Raw genomic sequence first — 19,826 nt, 5'->3', positions numbered from 1 at the left:
AAAACACGGCCGCGGAACCGAACCCAAAACCAAAACACAAAACCCGAAAAATTTCAGGCGCTCATCTCTAGTTCCAACCAGTATCCACTCCGTGCCCACATCTGTCTGGTTCCAACCAGTACTCACAGCAGCTATTTTACCCTCAGCAGCCCAGCTTTTCCTGGAACACCAGCTGGTACGACCTGGGCTATCTCCATTACTACAGTCGGGCCTGGTAAGGACTTTCCAACTAGAAGATATAAGAACTGTCTCATACTACCAGAGCCCTGTGGCCATTGCCATCCTGTAGTACCTAGGAACTGTATTATGTTACTGCTGATTTTATGTTTCTTTTTCGTTACTGCTGTGCTGCATGGAGTTTGTAAAAAATAAACATCATTGACTTTTAATTTGGTTGTCGTGGTCATGCCTTCGGGCATTCTCTTTACGTGTAACTTACATGTCCAGGGGTCTGATACAACCTCCCAGGTTCCACTACATCTCAGCCCCTACAACTGAGGCTGCCTCTCGTCAGCTCAGGCCCTCAGTTGTGACACTGCACATCATATAAAATGATTGATACTCTACAACACTGGGTATTCCCTGTGAGTCTCCTCCTCAAGTACTAACCCAGCCCAACACTGTTTTGCTTCCAAGATCGGACGAGAACGGGCATTAGCAGTGTGGTTTGATAGTAGAGAAGGTGGGTCAGACTCCAATGAGAGTGCACCTAAATAAGAGGATGTGATAGTTTGATCACAAGAATAAAAGTGTAGATCTGCTTTCTATGTTAGGCAGGAGGCATCAAATCCCACAACTGTGGTATTGTGCCCCTGGATCATAGATGAGAGTCCACGGAAATGAAAGTAGTGAAAAATAGAGACATCACAAAATTGCTTGTGACATATAATGAAGTAATCCTAAAATTTAGGCTGAAGGAGTTACTAATGAAGTATACACTAGCTCTGTGGTTATGCTCATCCGTGACATAAAGATATTTAAACAATTTTTTCTTTTTCAGCTATGCAGAATGCCTGTATACATAGGAGAAAGGCCAATGTTACTATAATGTAGAGATGTGCACTTGAAATTTTTCGGATTTTGTGTTTTGGTTTTGGGTTCGGTTCCGCGGCCGTGTTTTGGGTTCGACCGCGTTTTGGCAAAACCTCACCGATTTTTTTTTGTCGGATTCGGGTGTTTTGGATTCGGGTGTTTTTTTCAAAAAACCCTAAAAAACAGCTTAAATCATAGAATTTGGGGGTCATTTTGATCCCAAAGTATTATTAACCTCAAAAACCATAATTTCCACTCATTTTCATTCTATTCTGAATACCTCACACCTCACAATATTATTTTTAGTCCTAAAATTTGCACCGAGGTCGCTGGATGACTAAGCTAAGCGACTCTAGTGGCCGACACAAACACCTGGCCCATCTAGGAGTGGCACTGCAGTGTCACGCAGGATGGCCCTTCCAAAAAACACTCCCCAAACAGCACATGACGCAAAGAAAAAAAGAGGCGCAATGAGGTAGCTGTGTGAGTAAGATAAGCGACCCTAGTGGCCGACACAAACACCTGGCCCATCTAGGAGTGGCACTGCAGTGTCACGCAGGATGGCCCTTCCAAAAAACACTCCCCAAACAGCACATGACGCAAAGAAAAAAAGAGGCGCAATGAGGTAGCTGTGTGAGTAAGATAAGCGACCCTAGTGGCCGACACATACACCTGGCCCATCTAGGAGTGGCACTGCAGTGTCACGCAGGAAGGCCCTTCCAAAAAACACTCCCCAAACAGCACATGACGCAAAGAAAAAAAGAGGCGCAATGAGGTAGCTGTGTGAGTAAGATAAGCGACCCTAGTGGCCGACACAAACACCTGGCCCATCTAGGAGTGGCACTGCATTGTCACGCAGGATGGCCCTTCCAAAAAACACTCCCCAAACAGCACATGACGCAAAGAAAAAAAGAGGCGCAATGAGGTAGCTGTGTGAGTAAGATAAGCGACCCTAGTGGCCGACACAAACACCTGGCCCGTCTAGGAGTGGCACTGCAGTGTCACGCAGGATGGCCATTCCAAAAAAACACTCCCCAAACAGCACATGACGCAAAGAAAAATGAAAGAAAAAAGAGGTGCAAGATGGAATTGTCCTTGGGCCCTCCCACCCACCCTTATGTTGTATAAACAGGACATGCACACTTTAACCAACCCATCATTTCGGTGACAGGGTCTGCCACACGACTGTGACTGAAATGACGGGTTGGTTTGGACCTCCACCAAAAAAGAAACAATTAATCTCTCCTTGCACAAACTGGCTCTACAGAGGCAAGATGTCCACCTCATCATCATCCTCCGATATATCACCGTGTACATCCCCCTCCTCACAGATTATCTATTCCTCCCCACTGGAATCCACCATCTCAGCTCCCCGTGTACTTTGTGGAGGCAATTGCTGCTGGTCAATGTCTCCACGGAGGAATTGATTATAATTCATTTTAATGAACATCATCTTCTCCACATTTTCTGGAAGTAACCTTGTACGCCGATTGCTGACAAGGTGAGCGGCGGCACTAAACACTCTTTCGGAGTACACACTTGTGGGAGGGCAACTTAGGTAGAATAAAGCCAGTTTGTGCAAGGGCCTCCAAATTGCCTCTTTTTCCTGCCAGTATACGTACGGACTGTCTGACGTGCCTACTTGGATGCGGTCACTCATATAATCCTCCACCATTCTTTCAATGGGGAGAGAATCATATGCAGTGCCAGTAGACGACATGTCCGTAATCGTTGGCAGGTCCTTCAGTCCGGACCAGATGTCAGCATCAACAGTCGCTCCAGACTGCCCTGCATCACCGCCAGCGGGTGGGCTCGGAATTCTGAGCCTTTTCCTCGCACCCCCAGTTGCGGGAGAATGTGAAGGAGGAGATGTTGACAGGTCGCGTTCCGCTTGACTTGACAATTTTCTCACCAGCAGGTCTTTGAACCCCAGCAGACTTGTGTGTGCCGGAAAGAGAGATCCAAGGTAGGTTTTAAATCTAGGATCGAGCACGGTGGCCAAAATGTAGTGCTCTGATTTCAACAGATTGACCACCCGTGAATCCTTGTTAAGCGAATTAAGGGCTCCATCCACAAGTCCCACATGCCTAGCGAAATCGCTCTGTCTTAGCTCCTCCTTCAATGCCTCCAGCTTCTTCTGCAAAAGCCTGATGAGGGGAATGACCTGACTCAGGCTGGCAGTGTCTGAACTGACTTCACGTGTGGCAAGTTTAAAGGGCAGCAGAACCTTGCACAACGTTGAAATCATTATCCACTGCGCTTGAGACAGGTGCATTCCACCCCCTATATCGTGCTCAATTGTATAGGCTTGAATGGCCTTTTGCTGCTCCTCCAACCTCTGAAGCATATAGAGGGTTGAATTCCACCTCGTTACCACTTCTTGCTTCAGATGATGGCAGGGCAGGTTCAGGCATTTTTGGTGGTGCTGCAGTCTTCTGTACGTGGTGCCTGTACGCCGAAAGTGTCCCGCAATTCTTCTGGCCACCGACAGCATCTCTTGCACGCCCCTGTCGTTTTTTAAATAATTCTGCACCACCAAATTCAAGGTATGTGCAAAACATGGGACGTGCTGGAAATTGCCCAGATTTAATGCACACACAATATTGCTGGCGTTGTCCGATGCCACAAATCCACAGGAGAGTCCAATTGGGGTAAGTCATTCCGCGATGATCTTCCTCAGTTGCCGTAAGAGGTTTTCAGCTGTGTGCGTATTCTGGAAACCGGTGATACAAAGCGTAGCCTGCCTAGGAAAGAGTTGGCGTTTGCGAGATGCTGCTACTGGTGCCGCCGCTGCTGTTCTTGCGGCGGGAGTCCATACATCTACCCAGTGGGCTGTCACAGTCATATAGTCCTGACCCTGCCCTGCTCCACTTGTCCACATGTCCGTGGTTAAGTGGACATTGGGTACAGCTGCATTTTTTAGGACACTGGTGAGTCTTTTTCTGAGGTCTGTGTACATTTTCGGTATCGCCTGCCTAGAGAAATGGAACCTAGATGGTATTTGGTACCGGGGACACAGTACCTCCAACAAGTCTCTAGTTGGCTCTGCAGTAATGATGGATACCGGAACCACGTTTCTCACCACCCAGGATGCCAAGGCCTCAGTTATCCGCTTTGCAGCAGGATGACTGCTGTGATATTTCATCTTCCTCGCAAAGGACTGTTGGACAGTCAATTGCTTGGTGGAAGTAGTAAAAGTGGTCTTACGACTTCCCCTCTGGGATGACCATTGACTCCCAGCAGCAACAACAGCAGCGCCAGCAGCAGTAGGCGTTACACGCAAGGATGCATCGGAGGAATCCCAGGCAGGAGAGGAATCGTCAGAATTGCAAGTGACATGGCCTGCAGGACTATTGGCATTCCTGGGGAAGGAGGAAATTGACACTGAGGGAGTTGGTGGGGTGGTTTGCGTGAGCTTGGTTACAAGAGGAAGGGATTTACTGGTCAGTGAACTGCTTCCGCTGTCACCCAAAGTTTTTGAACTTGTCACTGACTTATTATGAATGCGCTGCAGGTGACGTATAAGGGAGGATGTTCCGAGGTGGTTAACGTCCTTACCCCTACTTATTACAGCTTGACAAAGGCAACACACGGCTTGACACCTGTTGTCCGCATTTCTGTTGAAATACTTCCACACCGAAGAGCTGATTTTTTTGGTATTTTCACCAGGCATGTCAATGGCCATATTCCTCCCACGGACAACAGGTGTCTCCCCGGGTGCCTGACTTAAACAAACCACCTCACCATCAGAATCCTCCTGGTCAATTTCCTCCCCAGCGCCAGCAACACCCATATCCTCCTCATCCTGGTGTACTTCAACACTGACATCTTCAATCTGACTATCAGGAACTGGACTGCGGGTGCTCCTTCCAGCACTTGCAGGGGGCGTGCAAATGGTGGAAGGCGCATGCTCTTCATGTCCAGTGTTGGGAAGGTCAGGTATCGCAACCGACACAATTGGACTCTCCTTGTGGATTTGGGATTTCGAAGAACGCACCGTTCTTTGCGGTGCTACTGCTTTTGCCAGCTTGAGTCTTTTCATTTTTCTAGCGAGAGGCTGAGTGCTTCCATCCTCATGTGAAGCTGAACCACTAGCCATGAACATAGGCCAGGGCCTCAGCCGTTCCTTGCCACTCCGTGTGGTAAATGGCATATTGGCAAGTTTACGCTTCTCCTCCGACAATTTTCTTTTAGACTTTTGAGTCCTTTTTTTAATGATATTTGGTGTTTTGGATTTTACATGCTCTGTACTATGACATTGGGCATCGGCCTTGGCAGACGACGTTGCTGGCATTTCATTGTCTCGGCCATGACTAGTGGCAGCAGCTTCAGCACGAGGTGGAAGTGGATCTTGATCTTTCCCTAATTTTGGAACCTCAACATTTTTGTTCTCCATATTTTAATAGGCACAACTAACAGGCACCTCAGGCAAACAATGGAGATGGATGGATACTAGTATACTTTTGGATGGACGAGCGACTGCCGACCTCTGTGGTAGCTACAGCCGTGGACTACCGTACTGTGTCTGCTGCTAATATAGACTGGATGATAATGAGATGAAATCAATATATATATATATATATAATATCACTAGTACTGCAGCCGGACAGGTATATATATTTATTATGTAATGACTGATGACGGACCTGCTGGACACTGTCAGCTCAGCAGCACCGCAGACTGCTACAGTAAGCTACTATAGTAGTATGTATAAAGAAGAAAGAAAAAAAAAACCACGGGTAGGTGGTATACAATTATGGATGGACGAGCGACTGCCGACACAGAGGTAGCTACAGCCGTGGACTAACGTACTGTGTCTGCTGCTAATATAGACTGGATGATAATGAGATGAAATCAATATATATATATATATATATATATATATACCAAACGAAAGAGGCGGCACTCGAAGTCAGTGAATAAATGTAGATATATTGTGATAGAGCGTTGACGTTTCGGGGACGTGCTCCCCTTCCTCAGAACAATTTAACACAGTGAAAAAACTGAAATAAATACCCACTTACCCCATGGGCCTCCCCCACCGCGATGCGTCACCTGGCACGATCTCCCGCACACTCCGGTGTGTCTTCCTCGTTTCCGGCGGAGGGGCGGAAGTGACGTCGTCCGGCCTGACATGGCCACCATAGCAACCTGTCGCCATGGTACCATGCTGGACTCTCGCGATGCCTTCTGCACCCTCCCACCTGTCAGAAATGTCACGGCGGGGGGCTCGGCTCGTAACCAGGGTAACGCTGTAAACATAAACAATACAAGCATTTAATAAAACATGTTGACTAAAATACGTGCAATATCAATTAGGCTGTTCTAATAAACCAAACTTAGGAACAGGTACAGTGTAAAATACTCATATAACACTCAGCAAAATTGAATATTAAAAAATTAAAGCATCTTTAAAAAATCTTCTTTAAAAATTGGCTGTGGATAGAACGGCTGGTGCATTGCAGCTAGTATATAGCAATGTATCTAGTTTGCCCTACAACATATGGTCAAACTAATGTACAAATGCATGAAAACATAAACAGATAAATATATAAACGAGTAACATATACTGAATGGAGAGCCTCTACCAAATCTTGCCACAAGGTAATATCTAACCAGGTAATCGGCTATGACTCATAACCAGTGGATGAGGCCCAGTGTGTCATTCAAGCCCCTGGGACGCATGGTCTGTAGCTTAAAAATCCAACGGGATTCCAGCTGCAGGAGCTTTTTCCCTCTGTCACCCCCTCTTATGGATTCGGGTACATGGTCAATGATCCTATGTCTTAAGGTTGCCATGTTATGTTTTGATTCCAAAAAATGTCTGGCTACAGGTTGTTCTGCCACCCCCGTATTAAGCGCATTGCGAATGGCTTGTCTATGCTGTGCCATGCGGGTTTTGAATTGGCACTCAGTTTTTCCCACGTAATAAGTGCCACAAGGGCACATAATAACGTAAATAACAAATTTAGAGCTGCACGTTAGGGGCCATTTAATTGGAAATTTTTTACCCGAGAAGGGATGTGAGATCGTGTGCCCAGGGGACATATATGTGCAAGTGGTACATCCCAAGCACTTATAGCACCCATTTTTTCTTGATAAAAAGTGTGTAACTGGTGCTTTCATGCTAGAGATGTCGGTTTTCACCACTATGTCACGGATATTGCGCCCTCTGGTATAACTGGGCATAAGTTTCTTTTGGAATAATTTCGGTAGGTCGTTATCCGAGGAAACAATAGGCCAGTATTTCTTGGCAACTTTGCTGATTCTATTACTCGCAGAATTGAATTCATTAACCCACGTGACCGTGGTATTAACCAGACTGGGTTTCTGATTTTTACTGGACATGAGCAGCCCATTTCTGTCCTGTACTACAGCTTTTTTTCGGGCTCTCCCTAACAGTGAGGATGGATATCCCCGCTGTCTAAACTTGTCTTCCATCTCGTCTAACTGTTTGTCCCTCTCATTCTCGTCACTGTTCACCCTACACACTCTTAGAAACTGCGAGTAGGGTAGACCTTTCCGAGTAGGGACTGGGTGAAAACTGTCATGACACAAAAAGGGTGTTGCGATCAGTAGGTTTGGAATAAAGTTTAGTCACAATCCGCCCTGCTGTTAATCTGATGTGGATGTCCAGGAAACAAATTTCCTCCCTACTGGTGGTAAGAGTTAATTTAATGGGACTGGGGGAGCTATTATGCCCTCTAACTAGTTCACCCAGCTGCTCTTCCGTACCACTCCACATGACGAACAAGTCGTCTATGTATCTGTAGTACAGGAAGACCTGCTGAGCCACCCCTGCGTTTTCAAAAAATAAGCCCCTCTCAACATCCCACATATAGGCATTGGCCAGCGATGGGGCCACCGAGGACCCCATCGCACAGCCAGTGCGTTGTCTGTAATACTTCCCATCAAACAGAAAATAATTGTGAGTCAATGTGAACTCAAGTAATTGCAGAAAAAAATCAACATCTGGTCCTGTGTACAAAACATTACCACCCAATAATCTCTTAACAGACTGCATGCCTGCTGCATGGGGGATACAGGTGTATAAACTTGCCACGTCCATCGTGGCCAAGATCAGGCCATCGGGGACCACATCAATGGTAAGAAATTTTTTTTTTTTTTAAACAATGTATTAGAATCTTTGAGATGGGTGAACGTCTGCTGTATACACGGTTGTAGATATGTATCCAAATATATAGCCAGAGGTTCGCACAGAGACCCCCGTGCAGACACAATGGGTCTGCCAGGCGGTCTCTGGGCGTCCTTATGGATCTTGGGGATGGTGTACAGAATAGGAGTAATAGGATACTCAGTAAGTAACTTCTCATACACCACCTTACCAATGATACCATCCTCTTTTGCCCTATCTAAGATTTTAATAAGTTCACGTTTGTACATCTCAGTGGGATCTTTATCGAGTAAACAGTAAGTCTCTGTATCATTTAATTGTCTTAGACACTCCTCACGATAATCATGAAGGTTTTGCACCACGATGGCCCCACCCTTATCAGCTCCACGGATGATTATATCTTTCCTATTCCCCAAATCAATCAGAGCCTGTTGTTCTTCTCTAGACAAATTGGAGCGAAATTTCAACTCGTTCTGTTTGGTACCTTCAGACTCAAGTAATCGATGAAAAGTTTTCAAAGATGCACTCTGTGACATGGGGTCAAATTTAGAGCTTGGGCCCAATTTCTGGATGCGTGGTGGTAGTGGTGTGGTACGTTCGTCAGGTTGTGTCTTGCCAAAAAATTCTTGGATTTTCAATTTCTGATTAAATTTAAACATATCCACCTTCCACCTAAATGGATCTAGGGGATTGGTGGGAACATACGACAGTCCTTTGTTTAAGACTCTTACCTCCACGGGTGAGAGATCTACTGAAGATAAATTGAAAATCATTGTGTCTTTCCCTTCGCGGCCTTTCTTCCTCCCTTGCCTTTCGTTTTGTCCACCTCTTCGTGTGTGTTTTTTGCTTTTGTTTTGGGTATTGCTTTGGACCCGATTCCCGCCCGGGTCTTGACCCCTAAAGGGACTGCACGTGGCATAGAGCTGTTACTAGAATTTTGATCATCAGACTCGCTTGCCGATGTGCTCTGGAAATTGACGCGTGGTCGCCTTTTGATGAACTTCGGCGGTTTACCCCGTCCATCCAGGGAGTTGGAACCTCCCAGCCATGGATAAACTCTGTGCTGGGTGTAGTCCGCTTGTACCTTGGTGAGTTTCTCACGTTTAAATTTTAGAAGTCCAACTTTATACTGTTCAACTTGAGTGGACAATTTGATAAGCCAACCGTCAGATGAATCTGCAACCAGGGGTCCCAGGTGCTCTTTCTCAAATTCTCCAATCTTTTCTTTAATGATGTTGTATTCTCTTGTGGATTCTTCTATTACAAGAAGAATAAGATCCATTGAGCACTTGTTAAGTACGGAGATCCATTTTTTACAAAAAATCGCGTTGTGCCTCCCGATTGTCGGGGTATTATGCACCCTGAACCCCCTGGGCAGCTGTTTTGCCCTGTAATAATCTGACAGGGTACGGCTGTGATATAGGTAATCAAGCTCAAATTTCTTACCATTGATGTGGTCCCCGATGGCCTGATCTTGGCCACGATGGACGTGGCAAGTTTATACACCTGTATCCCCCATGCAGCAGGCATGCAGTCTGTTAAGAGATTATTGGGTGGTAATGTTTTGTACACAGGACCAGATGTTGATTTTTTTCTGCAATTACTTGAGTTCACATTGACTCACAATTATTTTCTGTTTGATGGGAAGTATTACAGACAACGCACTGGCTGTGCGATGGGGTCCTCGGTGGCCCCATCGCTGGCCAATGCCTATATGTGGGATGTTGAGAGGGGCTTATTTTTTGAAAACGCAGGGGTGGCTCAGCAGGTCTTCCTGTACTACAGATACATAGACGACTTGTTCGTCATGTGGAGTGGTACGGAAGAGCAGCTGGGTGAACTAGTTAGAGGGCATAATAGCTCCCCCAGTCCCATTAAATTAACTCTTACCACCAGTAGGGAGGAAATTTGTTTCCTGGACATCCACATCAGATTAACAGCAGGGCGGATTGTGACTAAACTTTATTCCAAACCTACTGATCGCAACACCCTTTTGTGTCATGACAGTTTTCACCCAGTCCCTACTCGGAAAGGTCTACCCTACTCGCAGTTTCTAAGAGTGTGTAGGGTGAACAGTGACGAGAATGAGAGGGACAAACAGTTAGACGAGATGGAAGACAAGTTTAGACAGCGGGGATATCCATCCTCACTGTTAGGGAGAGCCCGAAAAAAAGCTGTAGTACAGGACAGAAATGGGCTGCTCATGTCCAGTAAAAATCAGAAACCCAGTCTGGTTAATACCACGGTCACGTGGGTTAATGAATTCAATTCTGCGAGTAATAGAATCAGCAAAGTTGCCAAGAAATACTGGCCTATTGTTTCATCGGATAACGACCTACCGAAATTATTCCAAAAGAAACTTATGCCCAGTTATACCAGAGGGCGCAATATCCGTGACATAGTGGTGAAAACCGACATCTCTAGCATGAAAGCACCAGTTACACACTTTTTATCAAGAAAAAATGGGTGCTATAAGTGCTTGGGATGTACCACTTGCACATATATGTCCCCTGGGCACACGATCTCACATCCCTTCTCGGGTAAAAAATTTCCAATTAAATGGCCCCTAACGTGCAGCTCTAAATTTGTTATTTACGTTATTATGTGCCCTTGTGGCACTTATTACGTGGGAAAAACTGAGTGCCAATTCAAAACCCGCATGGCACAGCATAGACAAGCCATTCGCAATGCGCTTAATACGGGGGTGGCAGAACAACCTGTAGCCAGACATTTTTTGGAATCAAAACATAACATGGCAACCTTAAGACATAGGATCATTGACCATGTACCCAAATCCATAAGAGGGGGTGACAGAGGGAAAAAGCTCCTGCAGCTGGAATCCCGTTGGATTTTTAAGCTACAGACCATGCGTCCCAGGGGCTTGAATGACACACTGGGCCTCATCCACTGGTTATGAGTCATAGCCGATTACCTGGTTAGATATTACCTTGTGGCAAGATTTGGTAGAGGCTCTCCATTCAGTATATGTTACTCGTTTATATATTTATCTGTTTATGTTTTCATGCATTTGTACATTAGTTTGACCATATGTTGTAGGGCAAACTAGATACATTGCTATATACTAGCTGCAATGCACCAGCCGTTCTATCCACAGCCAATTTTTAAAGAAGATTTTTTAAAGATGCTTTAATTTTTTAATATTCAATTTTGCTGAGTGTTATATGAGTATTTTACACTGTACCTGTTCCTAAGTTTGGTTTATTAGAACAGCCTAATTGATATTGCACGTATTTTAGTCAACATGTTTTATTAAATGCTTGTATTGTTTATGTTTACAGCGTTACCCTGGTTACGAGCCGAGCCCCCCGCCGTGACATTTCTGACAGGTGGGAGGGTGCAGAAGGCATCGCGAGAGTCCAGCATGGTACCATGGCGACAGGTTGCTATGGTGGCCATGTCAGGCCGGACGACGTCACTTCCGCCCCTCCGCCGGAAACGAGGAAGACACACCGGAGTGTGCGGGAGATCGTGCCAGGTGACGCATCGCGGTGGGGGAGGCCCATGGGGTAAGTGGGTATTTATTTCAGTTTTTTCACAGTGTTAAATTGTTCTGAGGAAGGGGAGCACGTCCCCGAAACGTCAACGCTCTATCACAATATATCTACATTTATTCACTGACTTCGAGTGCCGCCTCTTTCGTTTGGTGTTATTCTGGGGGAGTCCCCCGGTGGGAAGGCACAGGAGCAAGCATTGTATTTGTGAGCTGTTTCAAGTGGAGTGCCGGAGTTACCATTTCTGTATATATATATATATATATATATATATAATATCACTAGTACTGCAGCCGGACAGGTATATATATTTATTATGTAATGACTGATGACGGACCTGCTGGACACTGTCAGCTCAGCAGCACCGCAGACTGCTACAGTAAGCTACTATAGTAGTATGTATAAAGAAGAAAGAAAAGAAAAAAACCACGGGTAGGTGGTATACAATATTATATTTATATTATATACAATTATATATATATATATATTAAACTGGTGGTGATTAATGATTATTAAACTGGTGGTCAGGTCACTGGTCACACTATCAGCAACTTGCAAGTAGTATTCCTAAGCAGACAATCACAATATATATTATACTGGTGGTCAGTGTGGTCACAATGGCAGTTGTGGCACTCTGGCAGCAAAAGTGTGCACTGTACGTTATATGTACTCCTGAGTCCTGCTCTCAGACTCTAACTGCTCCCCACTGTCAGTGTCTCCCCCACAAGTCAGATAATACAGTCACACTATCTATCACTTCAGCAAGTAACTACTAGTACTCCTCCTAATGCTCCCCAAAATTACTACTGTGTCTCTCTCTACTGTCTCACTCTCTTCTCTATAAACGGAGAGGACGCCAGCCACGTCCTCTCCCTATGAATCTCAATGCACGTGTGAAAATGGCGGCGACGCGCGGCTCCTTATATAGAATCCGAGTCTTGCGATAGAATCCGAGCCTCGCGAGAATCCGACAGCGGGATGATGATGTTCGGGCGCGCTCGGGTTAACCGAGCAAGGCGGGAAGATCCGAGTCGCTCGGACCCGTGAAAAAAAAACTGAGGTTCGGGCGGGTTCGGATTCCGAGGAACCGAACCCGCTCATCTCTACTATAATGGCCATGTGGATGACTGAATAACCAAAAGGACACACATTCAATGTTAACTATGAACGGGCCTATCAGGGCTCCATGAAGTTAAACACAGATGTATCCGTTAATAAAGGTGCAATCACAAAAATGCTGCAGCTGGGAAAGGTGAACCAGCTAGGACCAAACCACCTTCTCTACTATCAAACCACGCTGCTAATGCCCGATCTCGTTCGATCTTGGAAGTGAAACAGTGTTGGGCTGGGTTAGCACTTGAGAAGGAGACTCACAGGGAATACCCAGTGTTGTTCATTTTATATGATCTGCGGTATGTGACATCAACAGCAGCATCACCACTTGTTTCTAAATTTTCATTAACTTTCTTATGAGATTGTATATGGGCCCTCATTCCGAGTTGTTTGCTCAGTAAATTTCATCGCATCGCAGCGATTTTCCGCTTAGTGCGCATGCGCAATGTTCGCTCTGCGACTGCGCCAAGTAAATTTGCTAAGGAGTTAGGATTTTTACTCATGTCTTTTTCTTCGCTCAGGCGATCGTAGTGTGATTGACAGGAAATGGGTTTTACTGGGCGGAAACAGGCCGTTTTATGGGCATGTGGGAAAAAACGCTACAGTTTCTGGGAAAAACGCGGGAGTGGTCGTAGAAACGGGGGAGTGTCTGGGCGAACGCTGGGTGTGTTTGTGACGTCAAACCAGAAAAGACAAGCACTGAACTGATTGCAGATGCCGAGTAAGTCTGAAGCTACTCTGAAACTGCTAAGAAGTGTGTAATCGCAATATTGCGAATACGTCGTTCGCAATTTTAAGATGCTAAGATTCACTCCCAGTAGGCGGCGGCTTAGCGTGAGCAACTCTGCTAAAATCGCTTTGCGAGCGAACAACTCGGAATGACCTCCATAGTTTCATCTGAAGGACCAACATTAGCCCTCAAAGTATATACAGAGATATAGGTCTTTAAACACATTTGTGCAGTTTCCTGACAAGCACTATGAACTTTCTACTGTCTTGTCAATAAGTTTGACCCTGACAGACTTACTACTCAATTGACCATATAGTGGTATCTTTAATAGAGATTGTCTGTACTGGTCGGGTTGAAATGGATGTACGACTTTGAAGTGTCTACATCCTTTCTTATCTCATTTCCTGAGGCAGGACCAGAACATTTTATATATTTTTTTCTCAATACAATTCAATGTGCACGGAACTTACTTTGGATCATATTTTCTACAATGGGCAATTACACTGATTTTAAGAAATATCACAATAAAGTTATGTTTTATCAGCATTACTTATGATTAATTTGATAATTACTGTAAGTTATTTCGATGAATTAAGAGTGCGCCCACACAAGAGCCTTCTTTCTTCTCCCCTCTTTGACAGAGATTTAACAATGCCAGGCTCGTACAGGCCTATTTCTCTCCTCAATTCTGACTATAAGATACTAGCGAAGATACTAGCTGACCGGCTCCAGGAGGTCCTACCTTCCATCATACATCCTGACCAGACTGGATTCATATGGGGCAGACATTCGGTCCGTAATGTACGAAAGGTGATTTCTGTTATCCAACATATCCAAAATTCTCAGGGGATCTCCCACCCAGGTGTGATAGTTTCATTAGATGCGGAGAAGGCCTTCGATCTAGTACAGTGGCCTCATTTGTATTCATGTATGTCTCGCTTTGGTCTCCCTTCTTTCTATATCTCCTGTATCCAAACTCTTTACACTAACCCCTCCTCCCAAATCCTTTGCAATTGACATATGTCGGACTCTTTTACTATTTCCAGGGGAACTAGGCAGGGGTGTCCCCTTTCCCCCCTTCTGTTTGCCATGGCCATAGAGCCTTTAGCAATTGCCCTTCGCCGCTCTCATGACTTCAAATGGGTCCGGATATCCTCCCAGGAGGTCAAGTTATCATTATTCGCAGACGACATGTTGCTTTTTGTGACTGATCCTTTGCACTGTCTTCCAAAGATTATGGATCTGGTGTCTTCCTTTGGGAGGATCTCCGGATATAAAGTCAATGTAGATAAGTCAGTACTTCTACCTATAGGCTCTTTTTCTTTAGACCTTTCTTCCTCCTCTGTCTTTTCAAAATTTAAATGTTCATCATCATTTATTAAATATTTAGGCATACTCATTCCTGGTAGGACTGATGCTTTGTACTCACTAAACTTCACACCCATGATCCGTAAAATAGACATGCTCCTCTCCTCATGGAACGACTTGCCCCTCTCACTGTTGGGTAGGTCAGCTGCGATCAAATCGATTGTTTTCCCCAAATTATTCTACCTCATACAGATGTTGCCCATCACCTTGTACAATAGAGATATTTTGTCCATAAAATCCCTTCTCTCCCGTTTCCTATGGTGAGGGAAGCGCCCACGGATAGCCTATTCTAAACTGATTCTTCCCAGATCCCAAGGAGGGCTTGGTGTCCCGGATTTTAAGGCTTACACCCTAGGGGTCTTCTTCAGATACGCCAGTGATTGGCTACTATCTATATCCACATATTCTGACAATTCCCTGGACTTGGCGGTTTTCCACCCCTTCTCCCCGGCAGCCCTGTTGTATCTTGAAGCCTCAGCTATCCCTAGAGAGATATTCACCAATATTCTCTTTCGGGACACCTATTTCTGTTGGATTAGCATCCATAAAAAGTTTTAAAAAGATTTCCGGTATTCACCCTATCTAACGATATGGGGTAATCCTGACTTCTCTCCCTCCCTTTATAACCCATGCTACCACCTCTGGAAAGAGAAAGGGTTGCTTCTTGTGCACAAGGTCTTCGATCCTGGTGGCCACTTCCTGACTTTTCAAACTCTCCAGCAAACATACTCTCTGCCCAATAGCCATTTCTATTTCTACTTACAATTTAGGCATTAAACCCAATCCCTTCCAGTAGCCTCCAATTCTTTGTCTTCTCCTAATCCAATTCTCACCACCCTTCAGACTAATATAACTAAGCCCTACAGAGTGAAACATATTTACTTACCTTTGATAGACTTTAGAATTGGTATGCCCACTCATGCTGAAAACATTTTCCTACTTGGAAAATTCAGAGATAACTAAAGATATATACTGCCTCTTTTTCTTATTTGAAATCAGCATATCTTCAAGAGGTTCACTTTAGATTTCTTTATAGATCCTACATGGCGCCTGCGCAAAGGAAATACATGGTGGTAGGAGAATCGGGATGTTGTGTAAAATGTGGAATTTCTAATGCCAAATTTTTTCACTATTTCTGGGAATGCTCCAAGATACGTAGATTCTGGAACAAAACCTTGCTATATATAAAGTCGGTCGTTGGTTTCCAGTTTGTCACTTGACCCATCTGCCTGCCTACTCTTTAATTTTGATGGTTGGCCTCTCCAGGGGGAATATTCTTGTATAGTTCCCTTTCTGATTTCAGCCTTAACCTTAGCGAAGAAATTAATACTAATACATTGGACGGGAAAATCCGCCCCCTCCATCCAGGAACTTCAGCAGAAACTGTTACAGAACCTTTATTTTGACATTAGATCCCTCCTTTTAGATGATTTGTTTACTATGCGCTCATTTCACAGTTAATGGGATCTCTTCATAGAGGCATTGAATGAAGAATCCCGCTCCTTAATTCATCAATACCTGGGTTCACATGGTTGGTATAGGGCGGTTTCACTTGGTCTCCTTACAGAATAATCATGTATATGTATACTCTATGATCTCCTGCTGGGGTTAAACACCCTTGAGTTAATTTTTGACAATGTACTTTGACCTTCGCTTTTCCTTCCTCATTGTATAATAGCATGCCTTTTCCATATGCATTGATCCTTTACAACTGTGTTATTGTCATCTGCACCTCCTGTGCTGATACATGCTTGTTTATCTACTTGATACACCCCCCCCCCCCCCGTGTGTCTGTCCTGTCTACGGTTGCCTTACCTTTAATTTTATTATTATAAAGTTGTCATTGTGTCCCTCAAACACCATGGTTATGTCTATTGTTTACGGTGGATTGGGACTGTTATATTATGTTCTATGTCATTTTCCCAGAAAAACCAATAAACAGATGTTATAGTAAAAAAAAAAAATACAGGGGAGCTGTGAAAATAAATGTACACTGGCCCTGTCTTGTATGCTGTAAAATTACAGGGGTGCTGTAAAAATAAATGTACACTGGCCCTGTCTTGGATGCTGTAAAAATACAAGGGAGCTGTGAAAATAAAGGGGCACTAATAAAGGGGTGCTGTCCTGTGAAATGGCGAACCAAAATTTGGAGGAAAGAATTGTGAAAGATCAGGAACCACTTCTACTTCCTAGTACTAGTGCTGAAGCTGCTGCTGCCACCAGTCAGTAACGATGCAATTCCATCAATGTCATCTGCTAAGGCCGATGCCTAATGTCATAGAGACCATGTAAAATCCAAGAAGCAAAAATTAAGAACCAAAAAATAAAAGGAATTATCTGATAAGAAACGTAAAATTGACAATATGCCATTCACGACACGAAGTGTCAAGGAAAGGCTAAGACCTTGGCCTATGTTCATGACTGGTGGATAAGCTTCTCATGAAGATGGAAGCCCTTCTCTTTCTCCAAAAAAAAAGCTTGTTAAAGCACTGGAGGAAACAACTGTGCATTTAGAGATATCACAAATCCCCAAGGAGAGTCCAAGTGTGTCCGTGGTTGCGATGTCTAGACCTGACCTTCCCAAGACTGTATAGGAAGAGGATGCTAATACCACCATTTGCACCCCCCCCCCTCTGAAAGTGCAGGGAGGAGCACCACTAGTCCAGTTGCTGATATTAAGATTGAGGATGTCACTGTAGAAGTACACAAGGATGAGGTGGATATTAGTGTAGCTGGCTCTGAGTAGAAAATTGACAATGAGGATTCTGATGGTGTTGTGGTTTGTTTAAATAAGGCACCAGTGGAGACAGTTGTTGCCCATGGGATGAAAAAGCCCATTGTCATGCCTGTGCAAAATACCAAAAAAATCCACCTCTTCGGTATGGAATTATTTCTCTGTGAGTATGAGGATGTAAACACTGAAGGGGGTGAGGAATCAAAAGATGAGGATGAGGACGACATCTTGCCTCTGTAAAGCCAGTTTGTGCAAGGAAATATTAATTGCTTCTTTTTTTTGGTGGGGGCCCAAACAAACCAATAGTTTAAGCCACAGTAGGGTGGCAGACCCTGTCGCTGAAATGATTGGTTTGTTAAAGTATGCATGTCCTGTTTATACAACATAAGGGTGGGTGGGAGGGCCCAAGTACAATTCCATCTTGCACAATTTTTTTCTTTATCTGCCTCATCATTCCAGGGGTGCTGCCCTATATGGGGTGCTGCCCCTCTGCCCTATCAGTCCAGCAGTGCTGCCCCACTGCTGTTTAAGTACAGGGGTGCTGTTGCCTGTCTGCTGTGCTGTGTAATTCTCCAGGGGTGCTGCCCATGCTGTATAAGTCCAGAGGTGTTGTCTATCTGATGTATAAGTCCAGAGGCGCTGCCGTATAATTCTAGGGGTGCTGCTGTACTTGATCATAGGTTTAAATTAAAGCCTAGAGCGGAATATGAAACAAGCTTCAACAAACAACCAGATTTGTGAAAACTTATAGCCGCAAAGGTGGATATGGAAATTTCAAGATTGACAAAGTGTTTTCCAATAAAGTGGGGGAAGAGACCACATTTGTGGCCAAAGTCAGTCAGATGCAGAAGAGACAGAATCATAATCCAGCAAAACGTGACATGGCAACATTTCTTACTTCCTTTTCTCTGGCAACTGCCAGAGAAAACTTGATTTTCCAAACACACCTGTCTATATGTCTGCCATATAATTCCAGGGGTGCCCTGTCTGAACCTACTATTCTCTAGTAGATATATCTCCTAGTGTGCACTGTGTACACAGCATTAGAGAGAGGTTCTTCTCAATTATTTCATGTTAGGGACTCAAAGGAATGGCTCTAATTAGTCAACCTTATTTTTAAGTGGATGACATTTTTGCCTATTCCCACTCTGGATTTCAACAGCTGATTCAACACATGAATAGAATTTTTAATTAATCAATTCTTAAGACGAATTCATCACCAGCCATTGGCAGTTCACACACTGTATTCTGTCTATGCTGCAAAGGTTTGCTTATTTTTTTAAATGTCCAAAGCTGCCATGCAGAGGAACATTAAAAGATTTTCTCCATTCTGTTGATGTAGGACATAGCTGTCATATTGTCCAGAGCAGAACTAGAGCATTGTATGTCTCGGGAGATTAAAGAGATTCAAAAGTTATTTTCCAGTTATCAGTTCTAAAGTACTTTTATAAAGGCTATTTTCTTTCCGTGACAATTCTCCTCATATATATCTTTGTTGAGAGAAATTACCCTATCCCAGTTGAGACACATCTGATGTTATTTAAAAAAAAACAGCAGAGGGTCTAACGATGGCCTGTAATTTGGATATTGGCAGAGAATTCCAATTGAAATTCTCCAATATGATAGGGAAGATAGGTATGCCTGACTAGCAGTGACAGGTTTTTAAGAAAACCTGTGGAGAGCTTGTGAGTTCCTGCATAGGAGAGAAGCCGTGTAAGAGAAAGCTACCATTGTCCCAGTTAGTGCGGCTAGATCATTGAGAGAAGTTGTTGGCTTTGGCAAGAAATTCACAGCCAAACTCTCTATTGATCCCCATTTCTTTGGAGGAGCCAGGTCCTATTATTCAAAGTAGGTACTGGAATGAAGGGGTGCTTTATCAGGATTCTAACTTTGGGATCCTGCCTGTAGAGGCCATTGCTCTGTTGACTACACTATTATGGCAGTTTATTATAAAAGCCAATTCTATTACACAAGATAATGCTAAGTCCTTTTGGTGTTTGTCATTTTGCTATAAGCAAATTGTTATGTACAGTATACCACTCTCTAGATTCCATGTACACTAGGTGGAGAGATGCGGTGACTACTATTGTTCCAATAGGGAAATATAAGGTGTGTTTGAGAAGCAAAATTACATGACAGGACACTGGAATAAAAGAATTTTCCAATAAAATTGTAACCTACTGTTGTTTAGATATATGGAAG

General features: G+C 44.2%; 1 pseudogene; it reads right to left on the bottom strand.

Annotated features, from left to right (window-relative positions):
* Nucleotides 1-560: 560 nt before the first annotated feature.
* LOC134930279 (5S ribosomal RNA) lies at nt 561-679 on the bottom strand (annotated as a pseudogene).
* Nucleotides 680-19,826: the final 19,147 nt, after the last annotated feature.

Source organism: Pseudophryne corroboree, chromosome 5 (genome assembly GCF_028390025.1).
Source record: "Pseudophryne corroboree isolate aPseCor3 chromosome 5, aPseCor3.hap2, whole genome shotgun sequence".
Taxonomy (NCBI): Eukaryota; Metazoa; Chordata; class Amphibia; order Anura; family Myobatrachidae; genus Pseudophryne; species Pseudophryne corroboree.
This window is presented reverse-complemented; position numbering and strand designations above follow the sequence as displayed.